We start from the raw sequence: 11,661 nt of genomic DNA on the forward strand, positions 1-11,661 counted from the left end.
GGGTGCCACCATCTGTGCCGTATAATTCCTGGGGTAAGCCAAGTCTGCCGTATAATTCATGGGGTGCTGCCAAGTGTGCTGTATTAGTCCAGGGGTGATGCTCAGCGTGCCATATCAGTCCAGGGGTGATGCTAGGTGTGCCGTATCAGACTAGGGGGGATGCTAAGTGTGCCATATCAGTCCAGGGGTGATGCTAAATGTGCCCTATCAGTCCAGGAGTGAGCTTACCTGTGCCATATCAGTCCAGGGGTGATGCTAGGTGGGCCGTATCAGACTAGGGGGGATGCTAAGTGTGCCATATCAGTCCAGGGGTGATGCTAAATGTGCCGTATAAGTCCAGGGGTGATGCTACCTGTGCCATATCAGTCCAGGGGTAATTCTAGGTGTGCAGTATCAGCCTAGAGGGTATGCTAAGTGTGCCATATCAGTCTAGTGTTTGTGCCGCACACTTGTGTGGCTTATCATAGTTATCCAGCTACCTCGGTGCAACCTTTTGCCCTAAAAACAATATTGTAAGGTGTGAGGTGTTCAGAATAGACTGTAAATGAGTGGAAATGAATGTTATTGAGGTTAATATAGCGTAGGAGCAAAAAAAAAAAAAAAAATTCTGCGATTTTAGCAGTTTTTATGCTTTTTAACAAAAAATCAGAACCCAAAACCCAAGAAATCCAAACACAAAACACTTAGGAGGTGTTTTGGCAAAACCCATTAGAACCCGAAACCTCAAGGTAATCAGAACCCAAAACCCAAAACCCGAAAAGTGGCCGGTGCACATCTCTAGTATAAATGTAATGCTGGACTGATTTATGGGGATTATGTCTAAATAAAAATAATGTAAATTATATTAAAAAGACCATGCTAGGGTATATACATACTGTGGGTGAAATTTTATAGGATGAGAGATTCAGAAAGTGAGGGATTTGGTAAGAAATCTCCAGGTTTTTTTTTAAAAGCGGCAATCATTTACACTGCAAAATCACACTGATTTTGCAGTGTAAATGATTGCTGCTTTAAAAAAAAACTGGAGATTTCTCTCCAAGGGTGACATTCTATGGGCTGAGAGAAAAGCGCATATATTTTTCGCACTCCACATCGCCGCTCTTCTCACTTTCAGAAATCATATTTTTTTGTCATAATTCGCATATTTAATGGTATGCGTATTAGAGGATAAAAAGTGCGATGTAGTGCGATTTGCGGCGAATTGATGCAAAATTATGTAACTAAAAAGTGCGATTTCTTCCGCCGGTCATGTGCGCATTTTAGACCAACCGGAGTGCGATTTACAAGACTGTCTCCACATGACAAATAACCCCCTAACCTATTGGGCCACCTAGGTCCCCTCCATTCTGCATCACACCCCCTATATAAAGGGGCATTGGCGCCATTTCACTCTTTGATAGGAAGTAAGGAGCATGGAGAGGAGCAGTGGCAGTGTGAGAAGAGGAAGAGGTGTTGGTGGCAGAGTGAGGAGTGGCAGAGGGGCCAGTAGCAAAGGGAGCAGTGGCAGTGTGACCAGAGGAAGAGGGGCCAGTGGCAGAGGGAGCAGTGGCAGCAGCCAGGCAGGAGGAGCCAGTGGGAGAGGCAGCAGAGGACTGGTGAGGTCGACCTCCATTACAGGGAGTAGCAGCAGTGTGGCAGCCACCATGGCCACAGCAAGGGCAGCCCCAGACCAGGCCCTGGCGGACCAGGCCCAGCAGGAGGAGGTGGAGGATCCACTGGCATCCCCATCCTATAGCCAGGACCTTGCCCATACCCCACAGCAGCTGCAGGAGGGCCACATGTCTGAGATGGAGGAAGATGGAGGTGAGGAGGAAGAGGAGGAGGAAGACACTGGCATGGAGGAGGATTTTGACATGCATGTGGAAGATATAGAGGATGAGGAGGAGGGTGAAGCTGGCCGTACCAAAAGTGGGAAAAGGTCCGATTCAGCTATGAGGAGAATGTGGCGCTTGTCCGGGCCATCATACCCCTGTATGACCGCTTACTGGGGAAAAACCAGCACAAGACCACCTCACATCGTAAACGTGGTATGTGGAAGGACATCATCCAGGCGGTCAATGCTGTCAGTCACCGCAAGAGGCTCATCAAAAACATTAAAAAGCGGTTTAACGACATCAAGCGGCAGCTGAAAAAGAACATGGCCATGGAGATGGAGGAGGCCACCAAGACTGGCGGAGGAAGCCCCACCACAATAACCTACACATCATATGAGGTGAAGCTCCAAAGAATTATACCCCTTGAGGTCCTGTCTAGGATGCACATTGCGGATACCGATAGGCCGGCAAGCCCACCCCGAGCTGGTAAGTGTCACCACATGCAATATGAAACATACATGCCAATGTATTTAAACTGCAATGTTATTTTGTATTGTTATACTAATTAATGTGGTGCTGTGGAACTACATAGCCCTGCAAGATCTGTCAATGGCAATAGTTTACACCTACTTTAAAAATGATCAGAATGCTGGGCCTTGTAGTTCCACAACTGCATATCTATTGTTCCACACTGTAACATTTTTTCTAGCAGCTTCATATGTATGTGGCCCAAAAACATTGGTGTACTGGTGGTTTAGCAGTCACGCCTACATACCACAGATTTGCCAACAGTTGTAATGTGTCAAGCAGTGTTTTAATTTTTTTGCCTGACTACAGGTGCAAAACATCAATGTAAAAATATGAATAGTAATTAATATAGCCCTAAACCAAAGGTAAATTTGTCGATTATTGTAATTTATTTGATGATTTTACACAAAAGCATCTCCATTGCTCGGTACATAAAGTCTGCCGATCTTTCCTTTCACAGATTGTCCGTCCCGAAGTGATCAAGCATCCAAGAGAAGAAGCTCCCATGGTGCCGCATCTGTGGAAGCAGGTAAATGTTCAAACCACAGGCCATTACACATATAGTACACACACCCATGTCACATCAAATAATAAATCACATTACAGTCATCTCCAGCTGCTACATTGCAACGGACATGAATGTAATGTGGCCTAGCCATGTCAATGAAGATTATTGTCAATGTTTCATGCAGGATCGGGGTCCATTTGTAATTACATAGCACCCCTAGGTATGGGCGTCTACCATCTCAGACCCTTTCCAAAACAGAACTGACGACAGAAAGGACAATATATGCATCTGTACTTACCTCTTCCTCTGTATCCACAGGTACTGTACAACTAGGACAACAATCCACAGAATCCTCTGATATGCCGGTGGATGACATCGAGATAATTCTGGAACCAGTGGACACGTTTGCGGCTGAGGAGGAAATAAACACATCTTCCACCAAGTGGGGTGACTCCAAACCCACCCCCACCCAGAAATACTCCCCCTACAGCTGCTTCTGCTGCCCAAGTAGCTACCTCCTTGGTACATTTCAAGGACAAACAACTAGAATTTATGGCCTCCCAAAGTCTGGAAATGGGCAACATTAAGGGGTACATGCGTGACACCTTTCTACAGTTGAGAAAATTGTCTAGGAGTGTACGGGTTGGTGTAGGCACTCAGGTGCGTATGGCAAATACAGTGGTGCAAGTAGGAAAAAGGTCTTAGTGGTACTGTGCCGCGCGCCAAAGGCGCGCGCCGAAAAATGGGCGTGGTCAGGGGGTGTGACCAGGGGTGTGGTCATATGACACTAGGGGGAGTGGCTGGAGTATTGCACGTCGAATGCACACGGCCAAAGTTTACACAGTAATGCCTGTTACGCGTCACACACCCAATACATATGACCCATGCCATAATGCCCACACGCACCCACCTCCCACCGACAACATCTCCGCCACCACCCATAGCACCCCACGCAATACATCCTTTCACCGGTAAAAGGGGCGCAGCCCCTTACAACCTAGTATAGAACATTATTAATGAATATCAGAAGGGGTGGATCCAGCTGTTGATCCATTCAGGTCCACATACACATATATACACAAAATAAACATACTGTAAACAAAAAGACAAAGGCAAGGGAGACACAGGAGAGAGAGATAAGTGGAGAGACAGAGAGAGAGAGAGAGAGAGATAAGTGGAGAGAGAGAGAGAGAGGTGGAGAGAGAGATAAGGAGAGAGAGAGAGAGAGAGAGAGAGAGAGATAAGGAGAGAGAGAGATAAGGAGAGAGAGAGATAAGGAGAGAGAGAGATAAGGAGAGAGAGAGATAAGGAGAGAGAGATAAGGAGAGAGATAAGGAGAGAGAGATAAGGAGAGAGAGAGAGATACCTCATCAACAGCAGCAGCAGAGGTGCCCGGGAGCTTGGACAGGTCTGGTGTTATCTCTCCAGGTAGCAAGGAACACTGGGGGCGGCGGCGGAGTCCTGGGGACGGCTGTCATGGTATCCCCTACATCCGACAAGACTGCTGGGGCCGTGGAAGGAGCGGCGGTCCGGGTGCAGGGTTATGGGGAGGAGAGGAAGGGAGGAGGTGCTATCTGCCATTGCAGCTGTCAGGTCAGGTGGTCCGCGTAGCTCCCGTCCGCGGCCCGCACACCTGACCCACGCCGCCGCTGTGCTGTTTACAGACTTTAAACAGCGGCGGCAGCATGCAATGCGTGAGAAAAGTCAGCGCAGCCAATCAGCCGCTTAGCCTCAGTTACAAGGTGCCTTGTAACAGAGGCTAAGCGGCTGATTGGCTGCGCTTATTTTTCATATAACAGAGGCTGGGAGGGGAGGGAGAGAAGCGCAATGCGCTCCCCTCCGCTCCGAAAGCAATTAGCTGTGGCGGGGCGGCGAAAACCACGCCCCCCGCCACTAACATATGTGCGCATGCGCATTAAACACTTTGGGGCAGATTTGTTATGGCGGTACGGGGTACCGGCAGTATTTCTTTTAACGGTACGCCGTACCACCCCGTACCGCCATACTTGCAGCTCTGGGCAAATAGCATAGACACCCGTCTTGCTGAACTTAGTTCTGCTGTAAGGGAGCAGAATATCCATATTGGCAGCCTTGCACAAAGTATTCATTCAATTAGTCAATCGTGTACTGCGCAGACCAATGCGTTGATCGCTATGCAGGCACAAATCCATCAAATGGAGGTGTCAGGTGTCATAGGTGCAACTACATCTACAATTAGTAGTGTATCTAGCACACCAGTAAGTGGCTCACCAACTTCCCCACCCCGTCAGAGTATTAGGACCCGGGGTGGCGTGTGCGCAGGGTCAAGAGGTGGTAGTGCGCGGCCTGATGGAGGGAAAAAAAATTATTTTACATAAAATAAATTGATAATGCATGTACTATGCTTGAATTTTTGTGACATTAATACACATTTCTATTGTTTGCGACTGACAAATGCAGGTTATGTATGACATAATATACTGTAGTAAAAATGTCACAATGCATACCATTTTGTCTGTGTGTTATTCTTCAAACATTTGTTGTGTGATCTGTTCCATAATGTAATGATATATGGGCAAGGTATTGGTGGAAGATGCTGTTGTCTCAAATCTGGCCCGTCCGAGGTTGTGGAACTACATATTTCAGCAAGCTGTGGCAGTCATGTTTTGAGCTGTCATGCTTACAGTGTGTCAGGGCATGCTGGGCTATGTAGTTCCACAACAACAGGTGAGCCATAGTTGATTGCACAAAAATCACATACATGTTGTGAATATACTTACAAGGTTTTTTACAGCAAGGGATAGGTCTGCACCACCAACTGTACCCTTGGACTGTGTCTATTGGGCTAAATGTGGGGGCAAAAAGATGTTAGTGATAAATGTAATGTAGGTGAGTTCACTTCCAGCAAAGGTACATGTAGGAATAGAGGGCACATGTGCTTACCAGTAAAGTAGTGCCTGATGATGTCTGTACGCACCAGATTCCCCCTCTGCGTACCCCTCACTACCCGAGGTGTGGTAGGTTGGGCTTCCTGCACGACTGCTGCATGATCCTCATCCACATAGGCTGGTTGGTATAGGGCTATGTTGTGTAACATGCAGCAAGCCTGGACGATCATCACTACTTTTGCAGGGTGGTAAAGCAGCAAACCAGATGACCGGTTCAAACACCGGAATCTACTTTTCAACACTCCAAACGTACGCTCCACCACATTGCGGGTTGAATATGGGCTTCATTATACCGGTGCTGTGCAGGGCCATCGGGGGTGCGCAAAGGTGTCATGAGCCAGGAAAGACACCTGAGTCACCTAAACCAAAGAAAGGAAGTTATTGCCTTATATGGTAAGGTATGTGCAGTGGGCAAATAGTATTTACTTGGACAAGAGTAGTAGGCTGGTGAAAATTGAAACACACACACACACACACACACATTTCAGCAGGTACAAACACGAATAGAGAGGGTAATATGTAAAAATGTACTTACCAAGTAGCCAGCCCTCTGGCATTTGTTGTTGGGTAAATCGGTTCCAGAGGCCGGAGTGTCTCAGAATATAGGCGTCTGTGGTGCCCTAATCCCAATGTGTGTGCAGTCTATAGCTCCCAGCACGTGAGGGAATGCTGAGAGTCTATAGAAAGCAACCTTGTGGTCCTGCCACTCTGACTCTGAACTGGGGAATCTGATGCATGTCCACCACAACTTCTTAAAAGCAAGTAACACTTGAGTAAAATGCTTTGAGAAAGTGGCTTGTGATACCCCCAAGGACCATGAGGTCATGGACTGAGTGGAGCCAGTGGCGTAATAGTAGAGGGTACACATTAATTTTTGCAGCCAAGACACTGCATAGTTGCCCCCCCCCAAAAGGGTCCAAATCATCTCTCACCTGCTCATATAAGTTCAACAAGTTATTGCGGTTTAGCCTAAACATCCCCACAACCTCGATACATACGTGGGGTACGCACTATTTGGGGTGGTACCTGGTTCTGGTGCGCAGCTTCCTCCCTCCTGCCCAGCTCCTCAAAATGGGCCAAATCCAAAATGAGCAACTCAAATCCACTCTGCACAATCTCCATGTCTCAAACCCTCACAGGTGTCCTTAATGATGTGGGGGTATATGTAGGAGTGTTTGTGAGTAAAATTAAGGACACCTGTGATGACATTAACCATGTGTGCACTTGACCAAATTGAGTTCTGGGCCAAATCGCCCAACAGAACCTGGTCTGAAAAAATTGTGATTATTAGACACCTTAAAAGTGCGATTTGCGACATCACATTCCATTAAATAAGCGAATTGTATACTTTTCTATTGGAAAACATCTGGATGCGATAAAAGTGCGAATTTTTACCGCACTTTCAGTACGCATGACTTATCGCAAAAAATATGCGATTTAGGGACCTTTTTGAATCACATTAAATATGCGAATTCAAGGAAAAATGCGAATTAGACGTTTTTTGGAGTAAAAATCGCCAAAAAACACAACTCTCATTCCATAGAATGTCACCCAATATCTCTCACTTTCTGAATTTCTCTGAATTTCTCATCCTATTAAATTTCACCCACAGTATGTATATACCCTAGCATGTTCTTTTTAATATAATTGACATTTTAAAATGATTAATCACTATGGACATGCCCCTAATAGGGCAGCCACCCCCATGGCTCCACCCCCGAACCGCCCCTTTTCCCATCCCGGGGATGGCCCCGCCCCCTGCTTTACTGAACTGGCTGCCCTCTCCCGGAGAGGGCAGCCAAAAAGTGGGCAACTATGATATATGGGATGATGTCACAGATATCTCTTTCTCTAAAATAATTAATACTTCTATTTGGACTAAATTATGTAATACAGACACTTTCCACAATTGTTTATCCTGTCATTCCTACAGAGGAAACAACAGAGGTTTCTATTTTATTTAAACCAGTTTTTGTATTTAATTATATTTTATATTAAGCATGTAGCTCTTTTTTCTGTATATGACACTTTATTATATTATTATATTTTGAACAAATAGGATAATATGACTAAAGCGGCCTACACACGAGGAGATTTTCTGAGCGTTCTGATCAAAGCTAGATCACTCAGAATGCTGAGCGTTCTGTCAGGGCCAGTGTTCCCCTGTGTGAACACTGGCCCCGACTTGCAATCTAACTAGATGTATCCAGCATGCTGGATATTAATCGCCAGGCCATAGCGACGTGCAGGGCTGTGCATCGATATCACATTGGCCCCTACAATCGGAACAATGTACTTAGATCGCTTAGAAAATGCCCTGAAATCACTCCGTGTGGAGGCAGCCATTACCATTTACTACTTAATGGGTCCTACACAAAGAGCGATATTCAGCCACTTTCTGAGCGGTTTACATAATCGCTCAGAAAGTGGCTCTTGCTGTGTGTGTAGCCCACACAGCGACAGGGATGCGCGGATCCCGTTGGTTAATCTCGCTCAGAAGGTCCATACATCTCTGTGTGGTGGCCTTATGAGCGATCAGTGACAGTCCAGCCGATGGAAGCTGCCAGGAACCCCTGTGACGCCACCGGAACCCACCCCTGGAGCCGCCAAAGCATCTTCATTCAGCAATGCTGCTGGAGTGGAGAAGGACGTGCCACTGAAGACTCCAGACTTTTGGTAAGTATTTTTTTTCTTCCCACTGTGCCACCAATGCTTGCATTGGGGGGTGACCCCACATACCACCAACGTTTATATGTTTGGGGGTGGGATGTGGGACCCCTATACCACCAACGTTAATATGTTTGGGGATGGGTGACCCCTATACCACTAACATGTTTGGGGGAGAGGGCGGACCCCTATATCTCCAACATTTACATGTTTAGAGTGAGGGGGGCGAGGGACACTATAACACTATCCATCAATGTTTATTTATGTCCGTCCCCCCCCAGAGCCCAAAGCCCAGGGTCCTGGCTTGGGCTGACCAGTCATAGAGGTAATGTTTTTGCCACGGGACATTATATAATAAGTGTATAATATATATATATATATATATATATATATATATATATACACCTGTATCTTAATCAAGCATAGAGACAATATATCCTACTAGGAATATTATCTGGCTTTAAGATAAATCAGTTGTCTGATTTAAACCAAGAAATGGTGATGTCTACAGACTTTTAACCTTTTAGGGCAAGACCATGTATGAATATTGAGAGGCTCACACACGGACTCAACATCTGTATGCAATTAGCCTGAGTCACTATGTATCCCAGAGATTGTGACATTTAATTATCAAATTGAACCTTCCTATTGCGGATTTACTCCATCTACGAAATCTGTTGAAATTAACTTCTGTGAAAGCTGTAGAAAGTAATTTTTTACACAATCTGCGAACCCCTGATGAAGTCCCGTGTGGGGACGAAACGCGTTGGGAATATTTGTTTGCTATCTTCAAATATCCAAACCTTTTAATGGTCTGAACCAACCACCAATACCGAGTGGAAAAAAAGAGACTTTTAATAAACGCTTGAAAATTCATGGACTTTACTTTATTTACTTTTAGAAAGTTTAAGGATTACTTGAAGGCTTGTTTGACCTAATCTGTAAGGTCACCTTAAAGGGCGCCATCTTACAATTGTTTCCCACATCCTATCCATCCCCCATCCAACAGGGGAATTTGTAAGCCAGGCAGCCCAACTAAAATATCTGTGGCGGGAAACTAGAGTCTGTTCTCTCTCTCTCTCTCTCTCTCTCTCTCTCTCTCTCTCTCTCTCTCTCTCTCTCTCTCTCTCTCTCTATATATATATATATATATATATATATATATATATATATATGTAAAAGAAAACTCTAGATGAGGCCACAACAATTACTTGCATGCCCTACAGTAAATAGCACAAAAGTTTTATTAAATACACACCTGCAGAATTAAAGAAAATATATATAGTAATGCAGTTTAGAGCACTAGTATCAAGAAGCTATAATTGGGTGGATAAAGCATATAGCATAAAACTAAGAAAACGGCGACCAATTACTGTGCGTTTAAGAAATTAAATTGATTATAAAGAATACATTTATTTAGATGACAATTAAAAGGTATAGATGGACATATAATAAAAAGCACATATAATAAAAAAAAGAGGATATATGAGTAAAAATAAAAAACAATAAGGCACGTTGTAAAAAAGTTCAGTTAAGTTCAATAAAGTGCTTATCTTATGTGATGGTAGGAGGTTAGGTGACCTAACCTCCTACCATCACATAAGATAAGCACTTTACCGTACGCGGTCGGTTCATCTGCGCATGCGTAGCTTTTGCTATGCGCATGTGCGGCGACCTCACACCGCTCACGGACGGTTTGAAAAAACCTGTCCACAAGAGTACAGTCATTGTGGGCGGCATGTGGGCGTTTTTATGGGAGCGGCCGGAATAATGAGGAAAACTGGGCGTAAACATGGGTGTACACGGGGGTGTGCACACAAAATGCACAGTGCCACAACCGCCTCGATCGGTGAACGTACCATGCATTTTGGCACAAAAACAGGCAGACGCCAAAGAGTGCTCCTGACCACTCTTAGAGCTACCGCATGAGAGCGGACGCCTGGGTCTGCTAATTAATGCCGAATACAAGTAAATGACATACAACTGGGTCTGCTAATTAATGCCGAATACAAGTAAATTACATACACCTGAATGCAATAAGCAATGCTGCAATAACCATCTACACCCATTCAGAAAGTGTTTTTGTATACTGTACTGTAAAAAGCAGAACACTCAATTTACAGAAGTCGACATGTGTCAACTTTTTCACTGTAACACAAACATACCAGTATTTTATTAGGAAAAAGACACATAAACCACATCTAAGAGCAACAAGGAGGTTTTTGGTCTCAATTTCTACTTGCACTGTGGCGTACGCTCAGATATACGGAAGGTGTCGGTGTGAAAACGGATGAGATCCGTCCGTGCACGGTGGCGTATGCTCAAGTGAATGCCACTCCCCATTGTCAGTGTCTGTTACCGTCCGTGTGCGGCTGTTCTGTGGGCGGACTTACGCTCACTGTGAGCGCACGGGAAACGCAGGGTGTGACAAACCGTACGCACGTTTCACCGATCCGATCAGAATAAGGCCCATAGTGTGTACACATGGTTAGATTTGGCTTTCGATGTTCCCGATATAGGGAACATCGGAAGCAAAATCGCATGCAAATCGCATGCTTTTTTAGGGCTTCCGATCCCGATGCGCTGCCGATGCGTGCTCCCGTGTGAGCGCATATTGGCAGCCAGATAGAGAGGGCAGGCAACACTATATAGTGCAGATCTGCACTATATAGTGTAAATTGTTCCCCTCTGTCATGCCGTGAGATGCGAGTCCTGATGCGATCTGATCGCGTCGGGACTCGCATCTCGCGGCATATCCTGCCGTGCGTACACACCTTTAGATGTACTCTTAAATAAATCATTAGTCAAAAGTCAATACAATTCTAAGATTGAATACACAATATATTTTAACAGTAGTGTGGCTATTACTGTGTGTTAAACTATAATTATGATTAAAGAGTGAAAAAGTATAATAGAATGATTTACCTTCAGCTCAGTGACTTCGTTTTCCTGGTTCCCAAGTACTGGATAAGCTGCTTGTTTGCTGTAGACCTTGTACTTGTGAACTACAGAAGAGTTCACTCTGTATTCACTTCATAGAATAACTCAGATGACAAAGATAATTATACTCCTCCCCATTGTATAGCTACTTGCTTTATCAGAAACGTACCAATTACAGGTAATATATATATAGTGACATCACACTTAAGCCCCACCCCCTGAGCGGCTGCTGGAACTATCCTCTCTGGGAATTATAAAGTCGGCAACCCTGCAATAT

At 45.0% G+C, this 11,661-nt stretch overlaps 1 protein-coding gene across 1 annotated transcript in view; it reads right to left on the reverse strand.

Moving 5' to 3' along the window:
• The window catches only part of LOC146042529 (sulfotransferase 2B1-like), a 53,079-nt gene extending 41,627 nt beyond the window's left edge, over nt 1–11,452 (reverse strand). Inside the window, exon 1 of the mRNA XM_083162577.1 lies at nt 11,370–11,452. The gene's annotated coding sequence lies outside the window, so the exon portion shown is untranslated. The remainder of the gene's footprint in view (nt 1–11,369) is intronic.
• Between the last annotated feature and the right edge of the window lie 209 nt (nt 11,453–11,661).

The sequence above is a fragment of the Crinia signifera genome, chromosome 19, assembly GCF_055691185.1.
Source record: "Crinia signifera chromosome 19, ASM5569118v1, whole genome shotgun sequence".
NCBI classification, from domain to species: Eukaryota; Metazoa; Chordata; class Amphibia; order Anura; family Myobatrachidae; genus Crinia; species Crinia signifera.